A 25,380-nucleotide genomic window follows, 5' to 3' on the forward strand; every position below is an offset into this window, starting at 1 on the left:
GCATGTTGAACTTCCCTGGTGTTGGGGTGGTAACATTTCAGCCTCAGACAAACCCCACACACCTCCACCTCTGCTTGGCTATGGGGTATTCTGAGTACTGTACAGTCTCAAATATCACCTGAAATACTCAGCCCTCAAAGACTTCATCCAGATTTTTTGTTTCTCTACCAGCTGCATTCAGTGGCAATCTCTACATGCGAGTTCACACTGGCTTAATGTTTCTGTTCTATTGTATGAGCCAATCTTTTGTGCTTCAAATTTCTGCAGGTTCTAGATATTATGAATGAGATTGAGGTAGTTTAAAATACCATACTAGAACTTCAAACACTCCTGTATACAGAAAACAAGCCGATTTGGTTTATAGCTAGCACGGACAAGCTTGTCCATGTCCATCGATTTTGCTAGCATCAGATGGCTATATCGAAAGCCCATTTTCTCTAATCAAGGATTAATTCTACAGACTGCTGAAGATGCCAAGACTTTATTACCATTACTAGCCATGACTATGTCAAAGCAGAAACCATAGCACCCTTTGAAAACAGTATCAATTCCACAACAGGGTCTTATCTTTACCTGGGACTAAAGCTTCCAAATTTACCCTTCAGAGATACACAATTCATTCTTTTTTTTTTTCTGATGAACTTCCACAGTGGAAAACACACACACTGCGGGGGAAGACACGCACACCAGCCAACATGTATGCTCCTGGGGTACACTACATTAATTCTCAATATTGCATTATATTCTTTCATCAGCAACAGATCATACTCTCATTCTGTGCCAGCTGTGCTATTTAATGGATATTGAAGTAGTACCACTTGGTAGAATACATTAGCTTAAAAGGTATAAACAGTAGCTCTTCTGTGACATTTTTTATTATTAAACTTTAAAAAGGCCTTGCAAATGAGAAACCAAAATAAATGTACTACTGATGTTCTGAAAGTCCTGCAGAACTTCATGAGAGTTGTAGATTCTGAACTATTCTTGACATTAAATGCTTTACTGGCTAGAGAAGACAAACTGTCTCCTAAGAAAAGTCCCTATCCATATGCCAGCCACCACATCTCCTAAACCAGCATTCCTCAAATCAAAGTCCTCAAGCTAAAGGCATGTTTCAACACCCCTGCTACCTCCCCTCCAGTCTGGCAGCACTTTGCATAAGACGATGATGGAGAATTGCAAAGGTGCCAGGGGAGGAGAGGGTAGAGGTGATTGCTGAAACCAGGCAGGGGTAATGCAGTGACAATGCGGAGGGTCTGGCAGGAAGCACAGAGAGCAGGAAGACAGCACAGCTGCTTAGAAATGGATGCAGCCACCTTTCACCATGCCACACTCCTGGTGTATGTAGGCTACACAAGTCAGAGGTACAGCAATGGGCCCTCCTGCTGCTCCTGGCCACAGGTGAACTCTGGCTCTCACCAGTCTCCATGGGGAGCTGCTTCATGGAGCAAGAGCTGCAGGAAATATATTTTTGAAAAGCTACACTTCAGCCAGTTTAGCTTCCTGAGCTGCTTTCCTGCTGGCCTAGTGACAGAGCTGGCACAACTGAGAGAAAGCCTGAATGTGCAGGGGGGAGCAAGGCTACAAACAGCTGTGTGCTTTGCTCAGCTGGGACTTGAAGCCGTACCCAGATCACACAGCTCCATTAGCACAGCTTGACCAGAGATCATTTTATTTATGCTCCTGCTCCAGCTAGAACATAGATCTCTACTTAAATGTATGCAAAATATCATTTACTGCTATGGAGAAATAAAATACAAACAAAAATTGAAATGCAGGTATCTCAGCTTCCTACACTTTTTCAGTTACCCATCACTTCCAAACATCAGGATGTCACCCATAACTTATCTGGGCTAAAAATAATCATTATTTCCCTTGTTCAGCTATTTTACAATCTGGACCAGCTTCCTGATCAGGTTCACCACATGAACATCCAAGCACATACAAGGAAGTGGCATTCTTTATACCAGCAGCACTACAGAAAGAAATGCCTTTTGAAACTACACCCACAAATACACCTTTGTAGTTACTCTATTCTGTGCTGCAGTTAAATAATCAATCACACCTTATTGTCAGTGAAAAGTCACAGAAAGCCTCAAAGAAAGGATAGAACACAGAAGAACTCAGATTCAGACATTTTAACAGAAACACTAAAAAAGTTATGATTCAGGCCCACCTATGGGTCTTGCAGGTTAATTTTAAAGTAGGTGCAATAAGAGAAATGAATACCACCCCAATCCAACAATTTGCTAGAAGAGGACAGATAACTTACATTACAGAGTTTCAACAGCCAGTTTGCTGCTTCAGGGTATTATAAAACTGGTCAAAGATGATACAAAAAACAATCATTCACAGATTCTACAGCTAGAGCATTTTCTGGGTGAAAACTCTGTGGTCTCTAGCAAAACAGCACAATTTCTTTAAAAACCTGGCACGTAAAATGTTTTGGCATAGAACCCATTTAAATAACAAGCCCATAAAGCTTGCTGGCACCTACTTAGACAAGAATGGAAAGAAAACAATCTATTCTAATTCACTCAATTCTAAGAACTGGATTTGTGTTTTAAATTTATTGTTAATTTACATGATTCAACATTTTAAACTAGACTTCAAGTACACATGACTGCAAGTTAAAAACCAAGTTCAACAGATACTTAAGTTGACTTACTACGACCCTTCTCAACGCTCTAGATGAAAATATCTCTAGAATTTGTGCTGGAAACAGTGCTGGTAACACAGGGATGTTTTCCCTATTGGTGAGCAGTGCTCATACAAAGTCAAGGCGTTTTCTGCTTCTCATCCTACCCCACCAGAGAGCAAGCTGGGAGTGCACAAGAAGCTGGGAGGGGACACAGCCAGGACAGGTAACCCCAACTGACCCAAGGGACATTCCACACCATATGGCATCATGCTCAGCATGTAAAGTTGGGGGAAGAAGCAGGGGACATTTGGAGTGACAGTGCTCATCTTACCAAGTTAACACCAGGTGTGATGGAGCCTGACTCTCCTGCAGATGGCCCAACATGTGTCTGCCCATGGGAAGTGGTGAATGAATTCCTTGGTTTGCTTTGCCTGCACAAAGAGCTTTTGCTTTACCAATTGAACTGTCTTATCTCAACCCAGTTTTCTCACTTTTACTCTCCCGGTTCTCTCCCCCACCCTGACATGGGAGCAGTAAGCAAGTGGCTGTGTGGTGTTTGATTTCCCGTGGTTTGATAAACCATGACGGTTAAATATTTTAACAAATATTTTTAAGTAAGGGAAAATGCTTGTTACCATTGTTAATACTGAAACACCTGTAAAGTAGATAAAAGATCTTCTTGCTCCCTACAACACACTTCAGGTGCTCAGGAAAAGGCCAGGGAACAATACACAAAAAGTGTAAACCAGCTTAACTGAACCACCACTGTCCACAGAGGATTTGTTTTTACTAGTTATCATAACAAGATACAGTACTTTAAAAGAAGTTTCTGAGACCTATGTCATATATATTTTATTAGCTGAACACTCTGGCACCCAAGACCGCAGCACAATGTTTTATTCTGTGAAGAAATGCAGTATTGACTTTTGAGGTGCTCTCTTGTATTTGAGAGATGTGGGATACTGCCAGCGTGGGTAAAGCCCTTCCCAAATCTTCATTCGCGAAGTCAAGCCATCATCATCATCATAGTTTGATAAGTACTTATATAAAAAAAAATTGTCAAATGGAAACAAACAAAAAAGTTTACACTTTAACATGAGATAACTTAATAGAACCTTTGAGAATTAAAAAAGTGGGTTTTTTTAAATCATTAAGTACAAAACCCGCCAAATAATTAAGCATATAATAAATACATGGCAATTAATGTCTGTAATAAACTGACAAGGAAACTGGTGGAGTTTTGATGTCTTGAGTAGCTCCAAAAATCAAGGCCAGCAAACACTGTGGAATAAATTATTTAGGTAGAAGTTAACTGCTTTCAATTCAAGAATAAATGGGTGAGCTGTAGTTTCTTATCAGAACACAAAGGACTAAGATTAGGTTCCTCCACTGTAGCCTTAAGCAACCTATGACTAAGAATAAATGTGGGCATTAAAGAACCCAAACAAACAAAACCCAACCATTTTCTCCAACATTTTAAAGCTTTTCGAAAGCAGTATTAGAATAAAAGCTACGTTTGAACTTGGTATTGAAATATATTCCTGCCACAGACTACATTTTAGCGTATCGCTGCATTACATACAAGACTGACATAAATAACAGGATTACCAAGTACCTTAAAGCATGGAACAGTGGAAATAACATCAGTGAACACACAGGTTTGAAAGTAGGTGCATCCTTGGATAGAAAAATCAAAATGTTTGCTATGTAACAACACTATGAAGTCTGAAGTGTAAACTTTCAGGTTTCATTAACGTTACTTTTGATCTAGAATCTTTGAAAAAGAGTTTCACCTATTCCGTAAAGGAAAAAAAACAACCCTCGCTGTACTGTATTAAGAAGAGGTTTTCCAGAAGCACTCAGTTCAGGTAACAATTTTATCTGACAATTGATTTATAAAGCATGAGTGCTGGACATGGTGTTTCTCCCTTTTCTGTTTACCTCAAATTTCCCCCCCCATCTTTCCTATAGCATTCCACAGAAACTTCAGCTGGGAAATACCATGAAAATACCAACTGGCCCTTTTGTACCAGCTTTGGAGTTTAGTGAATCAGTAGTGTGATGAGTACCAATCACCACACTACAAATTATCCTGGCCAGGGGACAAGGCCAGTCAGATGAAGCCCGAAGAGTACCCCACGTGACAGGACCAGAAGCAGCCAAGTCCAGGGCCTTTGGTTTCCAGGATGTTTGGAAGATTCTCTGAAGATCTCCACGACTGTCTTTTGGCTTGACCTTTCCTGTCCGTTACAATCTTCATCTCACTTCCTTGCTCCTCCTCCTCTCACCACATCTCATCTATCTCCCTCATTACATTTTTAGGTTTTACATGCCATTTATACTTACAGAGGTATTGTTTGATACTGTACTGCTTAATAACCCTTCAAACCCATAGCTGTAGAGATATCAAACACACAGCTTATAGGCACAGGCTTGGAAGGGGGAAAGTGTACAATTGGTCAGTAAATTCCACTTGGAAAAACCTTCTTATGGACCTTCAGCTATATCTTACTTAGTCATCACACAAAGCTAATAGATCCATTTTTATTTTTATGCTTACAATTTTTGCCTGCAATAGTACAAGGAACAAGGGAAGAAAAAGCAAGGTGAAAGATCTTGAAATTAAGACATTTTTCAAGACATGCTATGCCAAAAGTAGTTCACTTTTACTACAGGAACTGTATTCTTGGAGATAATACAACTAGTGAGCCCAAAGGTACATGCATAGGAGGCTCAACCACATGAAATTACAATCTTTTCTACAACCATGTTCAGAGCTTTGCTCATATAAATTCAAAGGCAAAAAGGGCACCTGGTCAAAAAGTCTCCCACCATCCCCTTACAATCTAAAGGCTATACAAGGGTGTCTATGTGGCAAGGGGAAAAGATGGCTCAGAAGACCATGTACCCATCAAACATTTCAAAAAACTGTTACTACATGTTAAAGGCAGTTGAGCATCTATCTGTATGGACTGCACCATAAACAACCAGTAAGAACTTGAATAAACAGTTATTAAGATGGTGCAACTTATTTATACCAAATGCACAAATATCTCATGAATCTTCCCAACAAGCTTATAATTTTGGATACTGGCATGCTTTGGAAACAGATCTGCAAGTGTGCTTGACTGCTTCAAAGAGCTTTGGCTATTAGTTGGATTAAAACATCCATTAATTACCTAGTTTCAAATACACAGCATTATCCAAGTTAAGTCTCTTAATGCAAAAAATTCCATCTTTACCAAAGCTACACAATAAACAGGCAGAAGGACACGATCATGCATACCTACTGGCATGGTAATATAGACATAGACAGGTCCTGAGCATGCTGTTTCTCCTTTCTGAAATTTTACTATACACAGCGGGGGGGGGGACCCCCCCCCCCCCCCCATTACCCAATGTGACTGGTTTTAAGCAGGATGGATATTACTTGTGGTCTCATAAATAACAGTTTTTGCTCCACCAACTCTGAAAGAGGTGGCAGGTCTTAATTTTATAAAAAGGTCTAGTCTCTTTGAGCCTACGCCTCCATCTCCTCATTGCCATTGCCGCCTGTGCTAGCTAGATAATGCATGCTACTTGTAAAAATAAAGATGGATCCTCAAAAAGGTGCAATTTATTTATCTATGATGACTAACACAAAGATTATCGTTTCACCTTGAGTTAACAGACAAACACTGGCCTCAGAGCACCACCGAAACCAGTCACACAAGTTAAGGACAGAACGGCATGTGTGCACGTTTTCTCATAGAAATGTACCTATATAACCAATATAATAATATTTTAAATAACATTTTAAACAATATCAAGATAAACAGAAGCCATTAAAGGATGCCGTTAAGATTTATATGTATTTTCCAAGTCATTCCTTTAAAACCACATCTTCAATTACCAGAAGCTGATTATTTCAAATTCAAAAATATCTTGGTGGTCTTGCTTATTTAGTCTATCCAGGAAAAAACAGCAGTATGAACAGCAAAACCAGAAGTTATTAATAATATTTAATTAACTTCACAACTTTCTTACTGATTCAGTGCAACCCCAGAAACACGGAGTGTCTGTTGTCTTCAAACAACCAGGACAGATAGGAAGTCTCTGGGAAGAACAGATTAAAAAATTCCTGTTAACAGCTGTGTCTTAAAACCACCCCTCACAGTCAGTAAAGCTACAAGTTAACCTTAAGAATTTAAGTTTCATAAAATAATCTTTCCATCATGCTGAATTTAATAGCGAGGACAAATTGCACGTAATTTTGCACCTTAAATTTGTTCCACACAAAGAACAGCACTAATCTAGGCAGAACATAACAAAATGCACAATGATTTTATAAGCAGTAATAAGTATTTATACTGAAAAGAAAATATTAAGGTAAAGGTTAAACAGAATGGGTGCTTTTTTTACTTGTGTAAGCAGATGCTTATATTAATAAGACTCACATTTTATGTCAAAGATTTTAACATTACAGGCAGACAGCTTTCTAAACAGCTAAGAATTGTGAATGCTGTTTTAACCACATACTCAAGATTAAAGCTAAACATCTAAAAGTTTTGACTCTCTTAAATATTCTCTTTCACAATTTAAAAAACCACACTACATTAATTGTGTCCCAGCAGCCATATTTATGTGTGGTACAGGAATGACTGGGAGGTGGGGAGAAAGATGTAAAAAGTCCCATTTACAGAAGAAACTCAGTTGTATTCTATTCATATATTATTCCCATTATACATAATATCTATGTACTTTAACTAGAACATTTGATATTAGTTATGTAAAGGGAATAAGTAAGGTGCCCACACACCTTTTAGAAAGTAAAAAAAAAAAAAAGTGCCAAACCAGTTCATACTGGTAATCAAAACAGCTGTGTAACACTCACTAAAGGCCACTCTATATACTGCAGATTAAATATTGGGCTACTCCATAAACTCTTATCCTGCCAAGCCCTGCTTGCTTCCTTGAAAAATAAATAAATAAATAATTTCTTACTGCTGTTGTGAAATCACAGAGAAATCCAAATGACTCAATACTAATATTTACATATCCGTGTTCCACTCAATTTTTTCTTTTTTTATGCGTTGTCACAGAAAAATGCCAAGTATAAGTAATTATTTTATAAAAATTGTAATTCTCTACTAGAATTATGTCCACTAGCACTGACAGGAGGTAAAAAACCACCTCTTTCAAAACCAAGCCTATGTTTCTGAGATAATACAAATTCAACCTATAACAAGGAAGTATTTTTTCCTCCTGTGCATAGAAAACATGCCTGGCTATCAGGTAGTGTGACATTTTCTTTTTGTGAAAAAAAGTCATTATTAGATATTTTTAATTAACTGCAGTGCTCTTCTTTCTCAGAATTTTTCTGTTATCTTCAGGTGATCTAAAGGTGACTGCACCTGAAAGACACTGTCTTTTCCTGCTCCGGCTAGGTTATAATTAGCCAGAAAAGCTTCAATTCAAATCACTGCGCTCATCTTCTTGTTCTGCCAACAATACGAAGGCTGGACCATGAAGCCTAACGAAAAATCATCCTCTCCTTTGGAAACAGGTCACACTTGGACCATTTTAAAGTGGTCACCAAAATACAGCTTCATTGTGATGTAAAGAGATATTACAGTATTCTGCTAAAATAGATCAACTTGTGTATCAGTTTTACAAAAAACCTATAGAACACCTAGTCTCTGAAACTGCTTTCTCTGAATGTTATGCAAAGGTAAGTTCATATAAAGCTACAGTTAGTTACTGTGTGCAAAGTATAATTTCAAGCAAATACTGATATCTGTTTAAAAGCTGGGAAAAAAATTTTATCAAAAGCATAGTATTCCAGTTGCAACATCAAGAATGAGATTAATAAGGCTCATTAAATCTAGATTTACAGAAGCAGCATGTTGGCATTCTGTAATTTCTAACAGTGCTATTTCTAACTGCCATTTTCAATGCAGTAAAAGTGTCAACAATTCTGCATAGATACAGCTTCAAAAGTTCCTAAACGTTTAGGAGTAGGATTACTGATAATTTAGCCAGTACAGATTTTGTTAAAAAAGTCCACTTACTTTTGAGTTTTCTTTAAAACAAAAACATAAAACTTCACCTAAGTGTACAAATTAATATTAAACTCCTGACACTTAAGCTGTTTCACTTGACTGATGGAAATCATTCCCATCGTTTTTCAAAAAGTCAACTATGGATGTCAAGCATCCTTACAAACTCCAGCTCAAGCATTATCCAACTCAGTATTAAATTACAGTTTACATAAACACACAGCATGAAACTGTTGGAAGCTTGTGATTTGCTAAACCTCATTGTTAAAGTGTTCAGCAACAATAGCTACGAACAGCAAGACTTCTGTGCATGTGTCCCCCCCGCAAAAAAATCAACAGCATAAATATTGATTTAGAGCAAGAACATAAACTTTAAGACTTCTTATGAAGTAGCACATTCACATCTAATTTCTAATGTGAGATAAACGGCTTGCTTTTACCTTAAAAATAAGCATTTAGTAAACTAGAAGGACAGCAGTACATTTTAAAAACTTATTACACTATTTAGTATTTCAAGTTAAAAGGATATCTTTGAAATGATAAGTATGTATTGTTTGAAAATATTTTGGCACTGGCACAGATTCTGGAAAGAATAGCCCAAGCTTTAAGTTAATTATCCTTTTACAAGAATTGTGGTTTGAGAAAATACAACAACTTCATAAACATAATAATCTCTCAACGTAATAGCCTTTGGCAATAATGTTCCACAGCAAGTTTGGATAATCCAAGATAAACCACGACTCCCATTCTTTCCCTCTGTACTTTTGCAGTTCATATAAAAAATTCAAAAGCAAACATAAATGGTGTGTCTCAGACTGTACAAGCAAACAAAACACATTCTTCTATGAAAGCAACACATTACATCCACCAATAATTTAATCAGTCAACAAGAGTATGTTACCGAAACTGCAATTCAATAACAAAATCTGCAAAAACTACATTGCTCTAAAATACAGAAAGGGACCAAAGAAAACTTAAGTCACAGGTACAGAAGCTGTGTGAAATAACCATGATGCTGCTTACGGTGCACTCTAATCCCAGATGCTCTGTCCTTTTATTGCAACCCCTTTGTCTACACTGGAAGACACCCAAGAAAGAAATAAAAACCTCAGAAGCCACTTATCCCTGCCTAATAATATTGTAGATATTTTGAAAGTAATTTAGAATTAAGAAACATGACAATTAGCTACTGCTAAGACAAACACTGTAATTCAAATTCTGTATTTAATGATACTAGAATAAACCAAGTCAAGCACTCAAAATTCAAAATATTCCAAAAACCAAGCTTCTTCCTAACCAGTTCCTAGTCCCCTTTCTTTATCAGCTCCCATTAAATTCCCTATGCTCATCCACTGCCTTATCTTGCCCAGCTCCCACAACTTCTGTTTGACTCCCTCAACCTTTAAGGCTGCTCATCTGTATGAAGCATGGGTCCAGTTCTACATCTCAATTGGATGTATTATCTAGAATAGCCGACCATTACACTAATAATTTGCTTATTCTAAACATGGTATCTGGTTTGATACTGTTGTATGACTTGAAGTAAATTATTTCACACTGAATATTTGAAAGATTATCAACCTAACATCCCTACGCTCCTTCATAAATTCCAACCCATATATGCTGACAATCTGAATATGCAGATCAATCTCTGTATGTTATCCCCTAAATTACAGAAGGAGAAAACTGTTGGATTTCATGTAGAAGCCAATACAGCATGCTTAATAAGTGGCCTGGAAAACAATGAGAGAAGCAAGAAATTATGCAAAGCATATGTATTGATGTTACTTTCCTTGGGAAGGAGAGAAGACCTTTAACTTGCATTATTTCAGTCAGCCTATTTTTTAACATTACAAGTGAGAGGACAGCAAACTGTAGAGCAGAAGGGAAAACAAACAGTTGGAAAACTTTTAAATTATACATGATGGAACCACAGCCAGATTATACTCATGTCTCACTGCTGTGGGATCACTTCTCTATTCTGCTGCGCCAGCAACTAAAAGCCTGTACTATGCTGCACAGAGGGCTGCTGAAAAATTCTGAAACCTGCCTAACATGGTAGGCTGATGCAAATTCTTCTACTGCATCAGTCAGTGACTTTTGCAGCAGTCCTATTGCAGTAGCCTACTTCAGACAGGATCCGAGCATGTTAACATTCCCCACCCTAACAGCCCTACACAGCAGCAACATGGATCAGTTAGCCCCAGTAGTGTAATTTGTACATTATTCCATCTAAAATGCATTCATTCTTGGCTGATGAGGTGATACCTTTTGTCTATTATATTCACTGAAATAGGGCCAAACTGGATAGAACAAATGTGTAGAGATACATTAGCCTTAGCCATTTTTGTAACTCGCTATATACTGAAGCAATAGCCAAGTTCTTTAATCACATCTAGGCTTCCTTGCTAGCCATCAGATAAGCCTAGGGAATAAGGTCCGCAGAACTCAGTCTTCTACTTATGTGATACTGTACACGACTTGAGAATTTCCCTAGAGAACCATCTATAGTTGACACTTTTGAGAAGTTTAATTACATTTGCAAGTGTTTAAAATCTCTGCCAAGTCACTGCTATAGATTTATGCCAGCAATAGTGAGTATAGCCTTAGATGAAGCACATATAGTAGCTTATTTAAGAAAAAAGGCACTAAAATAGATGGGTAAATAATGCATAAAATCTGTATGAAAAATTGCAGGGCACCACATAACCCACTGGTACAATTCATTACATTAGGCATAGGCCTGAGGTGTGCCTGTGAATGCACATAAAGGAACATCTGCAGTTTTCTGAGAAATAAAATGAAGTTCTGGGAAGTAGAGACCACCCTCACCAAGGAGCCAGCGGATAAATTCACTACCCTCACAAGGCGCCAGCCCCCCAACAAAATCCCTACCTTATTCAGAAGACAAACACTGTACCACTCAGGAATCAGCTGCTGTATTGCTGCAGTTCACATCATGGCCTCTTAAAGCAAACAAACAAAAAAATACTGTAAGGCATACTGTAAACTGATTTACAAGTACATTAATCATGCATGCACAGATGATTTTGCAAAGCAAACTGTAAGAAAAGTGCCGTGCCTACCCCAAGCTATGCTGTCACTATCTTTGAGTTCAAATAAAAACCTCAAAACCTACTGACATCCATTTTAACTGTTCACCCAAGTGTAAAACAGCTGGGCAAAACTGTGCCATTCAAACAACTTTAAAACATATTTCAATGAAGTGGGAATGATCTACTCACTGTGCATATGCACCAGCACAGAAATTTCAAGTCTCAGTAATAAGAAGCTTCTATAAAAATATTTATGAACAACAAAAACAGAGTGAAATTTGCATCTGCTCTGTATCTCAGTTTGGAAAGAAAATGTGACAGTATTCTATCACAAAGCAAGTGAAACTCAAAATTCTATGTTTCTGAGATTTTCACCAAATTTCTGTTGGAATAATAGGTTTACTCCCACCAGTAACATAAAAGATATATTCACAAATACAGATCTGAAACCCAAATGAAGTTTAATGGTTTTTATTAGGGTTAGCCTATGACCAACTGGGCAAGTAGCTTTTAACATTAAAAAAAAAAAAAAACAAAACATTCAGGTGACAGTTTTAATTACATTTCATTCACGAGGCTTGCATTCTAAAGACAAGATCCCCTTATTCTGTCTAGTTTTACGTTCATTTTACACAGCCATATGTAACTACAAAATTTTCTACAACTACTCACCTCAAAATAGTCCATTCATAATGAAAGGTAACCAATGATGTGACTTCACTGAAGTCATGTTTGGTATTGGAATTAATTCCTGGAAAGCCTTTACAATGAATGTAAAACAAGATCTCTCTCAGATTCCTAACAGTCAGCCCACAACATTTACTATTTGATGTAATATGTAGAATACTTTTACTGCTCACCATACACTGCTAGCCTGTATCATTCTATCATCTCAAGCATTCTCTATTTCCTTGCTTGTTCTGAAGTCAAAAATATAGAAGGCATTCTGAAGCTACATTTCCTTTATATAGCACGCTTGAGAAATAGCATTTCATACAGAACAAACCTAAAATCTAACTACTTAAAAACCTCATTACACACTATTTCACTTATTCCTCCTTGGCTGACAAGAAAGTTTTATATATTTCATTATACAAGAGTTTACATTCTTTTCAGCTCCTGGGTTATGTCCAATTCTTGACAAGCTGAATGCCAGCATTTCTACAGACTAATGATAGAGCAGAACATAAAGCTGAAAGCACCCAAGTGATGGAAGAGAGCTTAAGATTTTCTTTCTCTAAAAGAATGAACACTAGTTGTCCCTTCCCCATCCTATCCCCACCCAATAATTTCAGCTATTAATCAACAATAAAAGCTATGTTAACTTGCATAACTCCATTAAAAGAAAAAACAAAACCCACACACATTCAGGCCACACACTTTTTTGTGAGGCACTGCACTGGAAAGCAACATGAAGAAATACAATCTGCCTATTCTAGATATTTTTACATCTGACAGCAGCATTAGAAAACAGGTCCTATTTCAAATATGTTTATTTTCTTTAAAAAAATCTAGACCTGTATGTAATGAGCACTTTAAAATATGCTGAGCACAGCAGCTCATAAAAAACTGTTAGAATTTCAAAATAATTAGCTATTTAATGTGTAACATTGAAACAAATACTTAAGTTTCTTTGTTCAAAAGCCTAAAACTACATATTTCGCATACAACTTGAAAACTTACGCTTATGATAGAACACTTCGTAATAATCCAGTACATCACCTTTAATGCAGTGCTCACTTTTTAAGTCAGCAATACAGCCAATCAATCTAATAGTACCACTGCAATCAGTCATCTCATCATGAATGCCAGAGCAGTTTGGCATATCACATAACAACTGGTTAATATCACTCTACTTATTAGCATAAAATATCTCATGGTAGTCAACATTTAATCATGCTACTAAGAGCTTTCCCTAGAATAAACTACTTATCATTAAGTATTTCAGCCTGTCCCTAACACCTCAGCTGAACAGGCTTCCTCCTCTTCAGACATCTTCCTGATGACTACAAAGAAGTCGCTCATCTTAAGAAGAGCTTAAACTCCAAACTGAACAGCACATGCTTCAATTAATCCCTACTTTCCCTACATATCTCACCAAGTTTTGTGACCTGTAGTTCAGTAAGAAGTCAAAACACCATGCAAAATCTTACATGAATCAGGACATAAAGAGCTGCTCAAAACTGTACTCTAACTTACTTAGCCATAGGTAAGAGTATAGGAAGCTATCAGAGGTGAGGTGTGAACATAAGACTTCATTTAACTGCTTACTAATTAATTTTTTTTTTATACACTTGTGAGCCTTAATCCTTCACAAGTATTTAAACCTAGACACAAATCTTCACAGCTTGCCTTAGGCTGAGCCCCAGAGTAAAATGGAGATGCTTATGTCCTTGGAGGAAGGAGACAGGCTTACGTATTAGTAAATGTAATTGATTTCTTTTGACATGAGCAGTGAAAAATTCACAGAAACTAATAACTGATACAGTATTGGCACAAGCGAACCTTCAGAGAGGTAGTTTACTTTTTAATGTCACACTACTGACAAACAGCTTTTTACTTTGATATGAAACCATTTAAAAACATACAATTTAAAATTATTTACATCCATTTAACAAATAAAATCCTGTATTACAGCTGACATAAGAAATACAAACTCTTTAAGAGACATAAATTTATCAGACATACATGATGTGCTCTGTGGGACCAGTTTACAGGGCCTTAACAGAACAAGGAACCCCGAAGCAGAAAAAATAAATATTTATTAAGCAAACTTAGTGAGACATACAAACTAAAGTCACAGTAAAAGAAAACACATTTGTGAAGGTCAGATGATCCACGTTCACTGTAAGCACAGAAAATCCAAGACAAATAACTTGAACTTTAGATTTGGAAGGGCACTTTGCTGTCCTTTACGAGTAGAAATATTTCAAGATTCAAAGTGGCCATAAGTATCTTAAAATAATAGTCATAATATACACTTAAATCCAAAGAGTCTTACAGAAACTAGAAGCTTATCTAAGTTTCTGTGTATGTTGTACCACTGAGACAAAACACTCGCTGATCTAGATCTAAAGACCCAGAGGACAAGCTGGAAATGTTCTCCCCACTTTTGTTACCAGAAAAACTGCTGGAACTTGGGGAGACAGGATGTAAGCATTGGGTAAGGAAGGTTCACCCATCTACCTGTCTACAAAACTAAGGAGGAGGAAGAAAAAACAAAAATGATAAAAAAGTAATAAAAAAAAAAACCAAACCAGTTTGTCTGAAGCCTACATAGTACATTCCCTTTTTCCCTTTCCTGTATACATTCTTTTCTAGTCCAACAATTTTTAGGAATGAAGCACTCTCTGGGGTTGCAGGACTGACCAACTGGCATGTATTACTCAGAATTTCTCTAAATACAGCCACAACAATGTTATTATAATATTACTAAACGAACACCACGAAGTTCAAGTTTGGAGAACAATTTATTGGATGATATTGCATTTAATATTAGCTTGTTCATTACTTTTTAAGATTCAAAATGTCTTAAACAAATGCCTTCTAACAGCAAAGATTAACATAATAATATTCTTCCTAGCAAAATTGCAAGTGCAGAGGAAGCTCTCAGGAACTGAATACCACCACTTAGAACTTAAACAGTAAATTAAGAAAGAGACACCTATTAGAAAGGAAGTAGACATTCACATTCACACAGAGCATCCAAGCATTGCTAATTTAATGCTTTTAGGAACCTTAAAGTAAGGGCCAATTATTTAAGAATTTAAGACTACTTCCAGTCTAGCTGCGCAAATATGGTACAGACCTATACAAAACATCCAGCTTACGTTAGCATTAACATCTGTACACCTAAGACAATCAACACCAAAACTACTTTTGCTCTTGTCCTTTAACATTTATGGCAATACAAATTCCTGAGTTACACATACAGCGCACTCTCAAATTCAAGGCATGAAAGTAGATTTTGAGAGACTGAAGCACAAGGCAAGCTGCCATGACCCAGAAGAGGTTCAGGATAATTTAACTGTGCTATCCTAAAACATTTCTAATGACAGGCACAGCAAGCTGTATGTTAATTATTTTAGCTATTATAATTGTTTTACTTTTTCATTGTACTACCAGCCAAAAGCATTTAAAACACAAGACAGAAAAACCTTGTGACCTAAAGTTTCATGAGACATGAAAAAAATATTTAAGAGCCACTTGGCTTTCCTTATTTAAAGAGGAAAAAAAAAAAAAGTATTACCTCTGTTAATATTAGCTTTCATTCTGCAATAAGTCAAGTACAGGACATGGCACTTAGTACTACTTTTAGTGCCAGTTTACTCAAATTTGTATAGCATTTAAATAAAAGCTGCAGATTACATCTGATTTGCCTCACTAAAGAAACATGCCAAGTGCAGAAAAAAATATTTACTAACTGAAATCACATACGATAATAAAAGTCCACAAAATCTGACACTGTACTCTCACAACAGACTTTAAATCATACCACCAGTGCTCTTTGCTTACTCCAGAGTAAGAAGTATAGTCATCAGACAAGTGAACCAGTTTGGAAGATTTACAGCAACATACATTTCACAGGTCTCTGTAAGGAAAGATCCAAAGGTAATATGCATCCCTGTCAGTTTTGGTAGATCAAAAAGTACTTCATCTGTATAAGCAGAGACAGAACAGGACACTGTAATACCCAGAAGAAAAGCCAGAGGTGCAGTCATTTTCTCTTGTAGTAGCATTAACATATATAACATACAATTATACTCCAGTTTCCTAAATCAAAGTGAAGAATATGACATGAAATGTAAGTAAAGATATGGGGGGAGGAGAAAGGGATCAAATACAGATCTGAATGCCTAAAGTAGCAGGGGGAAAGAATATGATGCAGAAATGTAAGATGATGAGATGCAGGTCTTTGAATTCAAAGACAGTGAGCTTTAGATAGCAGTCAGACTACTGAAACATGGTACCAGCTGTATTTTAAACAGATTGCAGAGACAGGAATATCAGCAGAAAAGGGAAGAGGTACGTTAAGTACTCCAGATACAGGCCTCAGCTTCACTTGTAAAGACAGAAAAAGAAAACGTGGTCTTGAAAATGTTGTTTGGACAAGGAAGGAGAAGGATATGAATAAAACATGACTGTGGATTCAAGGGAGAAAAGAGGGCTACTCCCAAACAACTGCCCTGGGCAAGAGAGGATTATATCACTGTCAGCAGCATTGCAAATGGCAAGCAAATGATTTAAGTTTGAGAGAGATGATAATGAGCTCCCAGACATGCTTGTGATAATAAAAAACATTGCAAGGACTGAATGAAGGCATATAGAGCCATGAAACTCTATAAGGAAATGCAGTAACCTAAATAAAGGAGATAGCATGCCAGATTTCTATGAAAGCTGAACAGCTCAGGATTAGTGGGAAGAAGTTACAAAGAAGAAAGATTCTTGCAGCAAGCAGCACCACAGATGCCAAAGAGGGACAAAGCTATGACAGACAGACAAGCATCCCTACGTCCTATCTCTTACTCTCACAAACCTAAAGTAACTTAGTGATATGCTGTATAAAAAGCACAGCTAGACTTTAAAAATGTAAATAATTTTTTTATTGCATTATGGCATCACCTGACAAATGCATAACAACCACTTTCAATTACAATTATTTTGGTGATTAAGTAGGAAGAGCGTATTTCATTTAAACTACAATGACACATTTCAATCAGTGCCTGAGTTACTGAAAAATACAGACAGCTACAAAGAAAGGAGTATTGCACCCTCTGCTTCTAATGACTGGCTGAAAAGGCTAAACTTGTTGAGTGACATCAAGGGGAAAAAAAACAAAACAGTCACCTTGTGCTCCAGGAAGATTTTTTTTTAAAAGAAAAATAACAACAATTTTGCTTTAAAGGAGTAATTCAAAGAGATTAAAAAAAAAAAAAAAAAACAAACAAAAAAAACACCAGTACAACAAACTCTAAGATGTCAGAAGAACCTTAACACACTTCCCTGAAGAAGTAGCCCTCCCTGTATTTGCCTGGTCTCTTAATTTGCCTTTGGCTTCAAAACTCTAGGCTTGCCAAGAGCTATTCCTTTCAAAACCTCAGGAATTCCATTACTAGTTTTAAGCTAAATTAAAGGAAAATAGAAGCATTCAACGCATGGCAAAAGTATGCACAAAGTGTTTGTTGATACTCATAAATAGACTGAAAAATTTAGACATGTCTGAAGGATAACTGCTGCACAGCCAGCTCTGTTTTGCTCTGCTGTGCAGCTAAGCAAAAAGCTATTGCTGTCATTTCAGTAAAGCTCAGCAAGAGATACATTGCTACCCAGATCAAACATAGCACTAGATCCTTCATTTTTTACTTTAAGTTTATATATAAACCAATGTTTGCATTTCTGCAGGGGAAAAAAATAAATAGCTGGAGTTTCCCCTTTAAAGCTACTGTCTCAGCATCTCCATTTGGGAAAAAGATGTCACTGTCCTAAGGCATGGCAAAACCTGTCAAGTCTCCACCCTGTCAAGCATCTTGCAAGTCATGAAATAAAGACATTCCATCTCAGAAATACATCTAATATTGTGCTGATATCTTTCCAGTGTTCCCTTAATGGGTCCCTTCCAACTCGCCATGTTCTATGATTCTGAACAAGCAGTATTACTAGTTATTTTTACTGACTAAGTTATGGTAAGAATGAAATGCCCCCACCTGCATATTGTGCCAGTGTCACAATAACACACAAGAAGATAATACCCCCCTGCAAAGCATTTCAGAAAAAGTTTGTTTGAAAGACAAATACTTATTTGTGTCAAGGTGAGTAATCCCAGCAGGCAAGAACTACTATGCAATTTAACTTCTCTGGCAGCAGTCACAGGAAAACAGTGGAAATATCAGCACATCAGTTTAAAATGCACTTCCAGTGAGACAGAGAGATCAAGGTTCTGTATCTTCCATTAGAAACACAGGAATCCAGGTACCAGCATATGCCAGCGTCTATTTTACCCTGGAAAAGGGAGTTAATTAAAGCAACTTTTCACCATTGAGTCAGTAACAGATCAGGGGTTTACAGTAACCATTACCACTATATGAATGGCAGCAGGAGCATCTCAACCTTGCCAGGACCAAAATCACTATGACAAAAAGCCAAAGGAGCAAGGTTGCTCTTCAGACTAATAAAACAGCGCCCCGGTCTCTCCTGAGTTTGGAGTACAGTTCAGAAAAGCTATCACTATCTCAGATATACCCTACAGTTCTCAGCTTTTATTGCAAGCATAGATAATTCATAAAGTATTTCTGAATCAGATTTTCCTCAACAGAAAATGTAACAGACACATAAAATCACAGAATGGTTTGGATTGGAAGGGACCTTAAAGCTCATCTAGTTTAAACCCTCCTGCCAAGGGCAGGGACACCAGACCAGGTTGCTCCAAAGCCTGTCCAACCTGGCCTTGAATGCTGCCAGAAATGGGGCATTCACAGCTTCTCTGGGCAACCTGTGCCACTGTCTCACCACCCTCACAGTGAAAAAATTCTTCCTAATGTCTAACCTAAATCTCTCCTGTGTCAGTTTAAAGCTATTCCCCATTGTCCTGTCACTACAAGCCCTTGTAAAAAGTCCCTCTCCAGATTTTTTTATAGGCCCTTTTAAGTACTGGGAGGCTGCTCTTAGGTCTCCCTGGAGACTTATCTTCTCCAGGCTGAACAACCCCAGCTCTCTCAGTCTGTCTTCACAGCAGAGGTGCTCCAGCCCTCTGATGATCTCTGTGGACTCCTCTGGACATCCTCCAACAGCTCCATATCCCTCTTGTTTGGGGACCCCAGAGCCGAACGCAGTACTCTAGATGGAGTCTCATGCACAAGAAAAGCTGAATAGCAAGATATACTTGAGTACATTTGCTAAAACCTACATTTGGGAGGTTTTTTTTTAATCCTGATTACAAAATGTACCAATACAGAGGTGCTTGTACCAACAGCCCATACTGAACCTGAACCTTTACATAATAAAAAAATCTGTGCGAAGTGGCAGGTCTAGCAACTGTGGCTGGTTCCAAAGCTTAAGCAAATAAAGGTGGCCATCCAGCACAGGCAGCTACAATAGCAATGACACAATACAACAATTTTACACTTACAGTAATTCAGAGCAACACACTGCCTAACACAGATATTAGTATTACACTGTCAACTGAGAATCAGGCAAGAAGTTTAGGGATTATCCTGGACCACCCGAGAAGTCAGTGACAGATTAAGTATGGCTCACTGTGACAAGAAGCTTCTTATCTCACTACCCCACATATGGATGTGGAAGCATTTAAAAAGAAGAACAAATAACACATGAAATTAAAGTACTGTAAGACAAAACAAGGAAACAGTCAGTAATCACACCACCATTTCCACTAATTAAAAAAGAATGCATATAGTCAGTCCCAAACATGCAATAAGCATGACATTTTATTGTATAAACATCAGAAATAATTTATTAGTTCTTTTTGTTAAAGCCAAGGGATAATTATTTCTGTTGTCATTTCAAGCTTGAGGGAAAGACTGAAATTCTGGAGAATCACATGGCTGCAGAAGATGGGCCTCAATAAAGAGTGAATTAAATTGGTTGTCATGACTATTACCACCCTGTCAGAAGCAATGAAGAGGAAATTTGAAGACTACACTATACTTGAAGAATACATGACATATATACACACATCTATGCATACATACTTACATTAGAAAACACCACACATCAGTTTTATCACCAGTTCAAAAAGAACGTTCACATCTACCACTGACTACGCAGAAAGGCCATCAACAGATGATGCTTAAGAGCCAAAAATTCTAAGTCTGTTACATTAGGGCTGTTCTACAGCCTGCATCACCTAAAATATCATCTGCATATGCTGTGTGAAATTGCACATCTCTGGACAGTTTTCAGCCAACTGCTCCTCATCTTTGATGAAAACTGGTGTTATTCAGTAGCAGACAAAAATAAAACCCATTACATTTGTTTCAGAAAGCGTCACTGAAAAGCTGCAGATAGGTCATCTCTTCCAGGAGCAGCTACTGCCCAGTTACTCATCACCACCCAGCGAAGAGAGGTTACCACCCATACAGACCTGCAGCACAGTGAATCGTGTAAGAGCACACTAATACTCTGCAGAAAAAATTAATCAAGGTAATTGACCGGTGAAGGCAGACTGGGTTAATACGATGCATTTAACTGCTGATTATGCCTGAAGCATGTAACACTGCATACAAATTCTTTTGTGGAAAGGATCATTAAGCATGGTAATAACCTATGGCAGAGGAACAGAAACAAAAGGCAGATGGCAGAGTATCTACAATTTTCACAGCTGTTTGGGGACAGGAGGAATAAAAATCAATGCCTGTCCATATCCTGAAACATTAAGTACTTCTGTGATAGCCTGAAAGCCTTAAGATAGATTTTGAAAACCACTAACCATTAAATAGTTACTTAAGAAGTCACGCACTGCCTCCTAGGAAACTGTCTAAAGTTATATGTCTTAGGTCAGCCTCATAATTTTCATAGGTTTATTCATCTGGGGTTTTTAATCTACTTATTACTGCAAAATACCTTTCAGTTTTCCTATTTTAGTCTTTAAAAACAGAATACATATGCTGAAAAAATTCCCCATTTCAAGAACTGGACGAACAGCAGTTACAAACAGGCGCGTTTGTCCCATTAAGGGCCACTAAATTAAACAACAAGTACCAAATAAAAATGCTAAAAAATAATTAGTTACTATACAAAAGGCCATATTCTTCACCCAAAATTCCTTCAAAGTACATGATGAAATCAGAGACACACTGCCATGGATTAAGGGGTCTTAGATGTAAAATACGCCCACGAACCATAACTGAACAATATCTTCAAACCCTCCATGCTGTACAAGCTTAACCTCAGTGAAGGAGGACAGCACTGAATATACTTTAAACTGCCATAATGTGTCACTGTCACCAAAAGAAACAGACACACCCTGCTCCCCTTACTGCTTGCTTCCACCCCCATCTTTGCGCCAGCACAAATGTTTGTGCAGCAAACTGATCCAGCTTAAACCTAACCCTCCCCTCTCTACCCCTCCCCCAAGTTCGTTCAAACCTCAACCCAGTTCACCACATAACCATACAAGTATTTGCCTGCACAAAGAAGGAAGCAGCAGAGCGAGGTGGAAACAAACAGGACCATGTTTTTCAATGGTGGAGCTGGTCTATACCAGCAGATCACCTATGCAGTGGTAGGTTGCAGGCTGGAGCGCCCTAGTATCAGTCTCACACTTCAGGCCTATGCAGTGTCACTCTTCCCTCCCTCTCTGGTATCCCACCTCTGCTCACACAGCCCCTGACAGGTATTCAACCGAACGGTCATTCAGGTCAGGGTGCTGAGTCAATCAAAAACTGACTCTACCGAATTGAGAAGTGTTGCTAGCTTTCAGCTAGCTCAGCTTCCTCAACCAGCTTCCAGTGGAACCCTTACCGGCACAAGGAAGGAAGAGGGGAAGAAGGCTAGTAAAGCATAAGATCCAGTTTTAATCAGCTTGTGACGCTGTGGTAACACACTTGTACACAGCCACGTTTTACACTTAAACTTGTCAAAGGAGCTGACATGGTTAATTTAATTAATTTGTTCCTAAGATTAAATCTTGTGCCATTCTTTTTCCCAGAAACCTAAGCAGCCATAGTGTACTTGGGCACGAGCAGCAGGAAGTGAGGTCAATTCACTACATTAAACCAGTTTTGCTCTTCGTGCTTAATAAAATGAAGATAGAGCATTAGTTACTCTAACTTAATATACTTTCACCAGATATTATTTTAAATATTACTGATTAAATCACCTCAGATATTTGCATTGAAGAACACAGACATAATTAAACCACTGCAGTCATGTTAAGTATTATCTTAACTGTAGTTTAGTATTTACATGGAATTTAAACAATGGTTCCGGTGATTCAAGTGGTCTTACGAACCTTTTTGCTGAGGAGTGAATTTCATTCACTATTCAAAAAGTTGTTTTGCTTAAACTACAAGATGCAATGGTTGCAGAAGTGAACAAAATTAATTTCTATGTGTTCAGAATCAGACCTCTAATAAACATGGATACAGCTACTTTCAAGCTAATTTTTTAACAGTAAAGTATCGTAAGTAGGAGTACAGATAGACTGTTAGTAATCATCTTGCTAACATCCAGACAATAGAAATTCATTACTAGAGCATTAGATTTGGCAGGGAATTATTTCCTAAGCAAATACATATATTTATGTTGAATCAGTTAAGTAAAAGAAACACTCTTATCAATTCAAAAGACAAAACATACCAACATCACAGTTCAAGAACTGTAGAACTGACAGGCAGAATCAGATTCATGTATCCGGTCTTCCCAAGTCCCTTGTATATTTTTCCAGTTTATGAAACTCTCTCTTTCTTACAAATATAGATTCTTCCACAAACTACCATCTGCCCATTGCAACAGTAAGACAACCTTTCCTCTCTTTAACAGAGATTTTTTGTATCATGAGAAAGTGTTCCAAACTACTGTGCATGTAAGAATTACGCAGAAATAAGAAGTTTATTTTTACTACAACTCACCACCAGCACTTAAGACAAAGACACTGAACTGGAAAGTGAGCAAAAGCCGGGAAAGCCATTTAACCAGATTAACATGTGACTGCTAGCACTTTGTTCCAACAAATGTTTTCAAAGCATTCTTGACACAGAAGCAAATAAATTCAGGGAATCTCAGTCAACAAATAACGTTCTTAATCACTTTCCATTTGGGATGGAGTTAACAGGGTTTGGACTTGAACTGTTGGTTTATACTGATACAGGTTTCTTTTTAAGCAGGCATAGACAGGTGTGCTTTTCAAATGCACTTACTAACTGCAGAAGACACACAATGAACTTCACTGGCAGTTCTGCTGACTTTAACTAGAAAACAGGATGCTTATTGGATCTGGAGCCATGTATCTTAATACCAAATCACTTTTAGCACAGCAATAAATTTTAAGAAAATTAGGTTTTCAGTCCCCTAATATTGTAGAGCTAGCAGAGCAGATTTAATGGTAAATTCATAATACAGAATTACTACTAACATTAATGCCATTAAAGAGATACTTATTCAGAAAACTTTTTTGCTCATTAACACTAAACGTAACTTTGTCACGAGCACTTTAAATAGGAAAAAAATATCAAAGGCTATTCAAAAAAGACACAAATAAAATATTGTTAAAAATATTATTAATATCAAATGACAGTTCAACGCAGACTAAAATCAACCCTGATTTCTATAGTATGTATGCACTTCAGTAACAGGATTATTTTCAACTCACAGTCCAACATTCCAAGCGATTTCTGGTCATGATTATTACCTCTAGCACCTAGCACATTAACAGTGAACAAGACGCAGTGACCAGGGACATGAGGAAACATGCTTTCATTTTCCACATGAAAATTTAAAAAAAAAAAAAAAAAGGCACAAAAAGACCCAAAACCTAAACTGCAAGATCAGGTGAAGAACCGAGGCAAATGAATACAGAGACACCTTTTGACCTTTGCAACACTTCAGACCTGCCCTCACTACATTCACACGTAGGGTTATGTCAGAGGAAGAAGAGTTTAAAATAGGAACAAGTAAGCTAGGTATCACTTTCATTGATACAGCCAGCATCACTTCGGAAAGGCCGGAAGCCGCCCTTCCCCTCGGAGGAGGCTCCGTCTGTTGACCCTAACTAACCCACTGACCCGACAGAGCTCCCAATTAGTCTCAGGGCTCGCACCTCGAAAGCCCCAGGACTTGATCGGCGACGTGGAACAGAACATGCGCTTGTCTTGAGAGGCATGTGATGGAAGCAGCTGAGCCAGAGGAAGGTGCAAGCGCTTGACAGGTCACCCAAGATGAGGCTGAACTCGCAGACCCGCCAAGCGCCCGGGCGGTCAGGCAGCCAGGCTCCGCACCCCCCGCCCCAGCCCTGCCCCAGCGAGCCAACCGCCAGCACGACTCGAACGTCTTTTGTTTTTAAACTCACACTCCGCTCACCCACCCCCGCTCGCTCGCTCCCTCCCGCCCCAGAACAAGGCGCTGATCCTCCGCCGCCTTCCCCGCCAACAAGCTTCCCCTGACCGCAGCCCCCCACACGCCCGTGCCCTGACGGTCCCCACCCTGAGGGTCCCAGCCCCGCCACCCCCCACAGCGAGCGCCCACAGTCCGGACCTACACCGCGACCGGGGAAGGAGCAGGTCCCCCCGCAGGGCATGTCTCAGCGCGGCTCTCACGGGAGGAGGCGAGACACGGGGCTGCTCCCACCCACGGCAAGCCGGGCTCCGGCCCGGCCCCGGGAGACCCCACTGCCGCCCCCTCCCAGCGGAGCCGGCTTGGCACCCCCGCAAGAGGTATCCAGGCAGAGAGAGGGAAGGAGCAGCACCCACCTCCGCCATGAGCCCCGCGCTGGCCGCCGAGCCGGCCGGGCCGCCTATGACGGGCAAGACGGCGGCCCCGCAGGTAACGGCTGCGCGTCCCGACAGCAACGGCAACAGGGCCTCGCTCTGAGCCGAACTGTGCCCGCCACAACTTCCGGGGCACGGCGCGAGCGCCTTCCGGGGGCAGCGGCCCGGGGGCGGGGGCAGCCGGCAAGCGGGCGGGGCGCAGC

At 38.8% G+C, this 25,380-nt stretch overlaps 1 protein-coding gene across 2 annotated transcripts in view; it reads right to left on the bottom strand.

Annotated features, from left to right (window-relative positions):
* FRS2 (fibroblast growth factor receptor substrate 2) overlaps positions 1 to 25,313 on the bottom strand; it is a 50,383-nt gene extending 25,070 nt beyond the window's left edge. The window contains exons 1-2 of one of the 2 annotated variants that reach the window (XM_061368028.1): positions 25,160 to 25,313; positions 11,575 to 11,643 (exon numbers count right to left, since the gene is read on the bottom strand). The gene's annotated coding sequence lies outside the window, so the exon portion shown is untranslated. The remainder of the gene's footprint in view (positions 1 to 11,574; positions 11,644 to 25,159) is intronic. The other variant, XM_061368027.1, reaches the window with a different exon arrangement.
* Positions 25,314 to 25,380: the final 67 nt, after the last annotated feature.

This window comes from Neopsephotus bourkii, unplaced genomic scaffold (assembly GCF_033783945.1).
Source record: "Neopsephotus bourkii isolate Nb327-2 ecotype Australia unplaced genomic scaffold, CSIRO-AGI_Nbou_v1 NB_1423, whole genome shotgun sequence".
NCBI lineage: Eukaryota > Metazoa > Chordata > Aves > Psittaciformes > Psittacidae > Neopsephotus > Neopsephotus bourkii.